This window comes from Vigna radiata, unplaced genomic scaffold, assembly GCF_000741045.1.
Source record: "Vigna radiata var. radiata cultivar VC1973A unplaced genomic scaffold, Vradiata_ver6 scaffold_380, whole genome shotgun sequence".
In the NCBI taxonomy this organism is placed as follows: Eukaryota; Viridiplantae; Streptophyta; class Magnoliopsida; order Fabales; family Fabaceae; genus Vigna; species Vigna radiata.
Genome location: NW_014542417.1, coordinates 148,018 through 150,167, shown reverse-complemented (window position 1 = coordinate 150,167; position 2,150 = coordinate 148,018).

Genomic DNA, 2,150 nt, shown 5'->3' with positions numbered 1-2,150 from the left:
CCGGTCGGTTAAGATTGTAACTGCTTTAGCAATCTTAATAATCTGCAAGATATATTATAAGGGAGACCGTTCGGTCTTTGTTGATCATGAGTAGGAGAATATGCTCCAAGCTACGCCTTGTCTCATGTTGAAACAGGTGTATTAGATGTTGAAACGTCTATCATAAAATCATTTGAAAGAACTTTAGCCTTCCTTCTTAGCATAGATGTAGGNTGTAGTCGTCAGTCCATCGGACTAAACCAATTGAACACTCAAAATTTCCAATAAAACAAGACCCCTTGAACTAAGGTTTCTATGTGGTAGCGCTAGAACACGCCAGAGTACTTCGGCTTGCATTGTTCGTTGTTGTTCTCGGCTCGCAAAACCTGCGTTTTTTCTTTGTTGTTAATCTGGAATAAGATGATATTGGATCAAAGAATTGTGGCGTGAGTGATATCGAGTTTCAAGATTTGTTCACGGCGGGCTTGAAGGTGAGATCGGTGAAGATGAAAACCCTTTATCAGTTCTTTCGAGGTTGAGATTCACGACATTGTCGTAACCGTCGTCTGTGTCGGTGATGAGTTGGCACTAAGCAAACATGAAGTCGGTGCCGGGTAAAACCAGCCTTAAAGCGGCGACGGAGAAGTCGTGTTGATGAAAAGAAGTTGATCATGGAACCATTAGTAAAGTGTTTAAAGTATTTGGATTTTGAGCCCTGCAATAGCAGCTTCCATGCTTCCCGTTATTGCAATTTTANGAGTTGGTACAAGTCTATGCCCGNCACTACAACGTTCATANTCAACGGGTTCCTCTTTTAGCAAACCTGTTAAAATTTTCCTTTTCTCGTGTGGTCACTATGGCGTGGTCCTGTGTTCCAACAATTTCATTCAATTAGTGNCGGTGATACGNCGGATGATGCGGAGGGCGCGGNGGATGATGCTGTTATCATCGCGAATGCTGCAGACCAATGTCGGATTGGTGGAAGGTGTTATTGGTGGAGGCGCTTCGGGTGAATCTTACAGTGACTTGTTGTGGAGGAATGTTTTTTCTCCGTGATAACATTTGTTGACCTCGTCCNGTGGTACATACGACCATGGNGNCGGGTGATGAATTGACGCTATTTGCACTGTGAATCCTGCACCTCAANATGAAGGCACANAGACAACAAGAAAAATTTCTTTTGCTAGAATGAAAGAACTAGCTTCTAATAATTAGTAGCACACGTTATGTGAGCCTTAAGCAATGCTTAAATGAAAAGGTAGTGCCTGCGTGATTATCTCATGGAATTCCGAGATTGAGATTATACATTATATTATAATAATATATAAAACAAGTGCGCATATATAAAACAAGAGCGNCAGTATGTATATTTATACTATTATCCAATGATATAATCAATCTTGGTTGTTATAACGTGGAGATATTATTCTCCTTTTTGGATTCTCATAATATATATTTATGATCAATCTTGAATCTATATAAAAATCAGTTGGGATATATATATTTACGTATGTCTATAAACAAGTAAAATTGGTTGTGATATATGCAAACAAATCTTGTTGTACAATAAATCTTGATTAAAATCATGCATTGATAGCAAAATAATTTTATGAAGGTGCACGCATAATAATATACGCATATTAGGTGTTTCCGGTTGATTCCGAACAAGTCAATTTTGAATGTCATGATTTCAATCATGCAGTACCATATTAGTAATGGTTTTGGGTAGTTCATAAATATTTAGATATTAGCGTGCTTAATAGTAAAAGATAATATTTCGGCGAACATTTTATATGAAATATTCATATTTTAGAGACACTTATCTTGTTGAAGACGTTCCATGTAGAGATGATAACCCATGTTGTGTAGCTTTTGTTTTACTGAAAATTCCTCGTATTGATCTGAAGCAGTGATGTTGATATCGAGCGCTTGTCTTGGTTCCTCGTAGTTTTCAATGGGATGCCCCTCGGCCCCACGGTGGGCGCCAAAATGTTTCGGTATAAATATTTTGGGGACCGAAAGGACTGACCTGGATGACGTGGCACTCCCGCTTGCTGACGTTTGGTTTGGCTTTGCCGTTCACTTTTCCCGGTTCTCCGACCGCTCGTTCCTCTTTAGCCTTGACGTCCGTTGATCTTCAAGCTTTGACCGGCGGGGGAGGTACCTGCAAT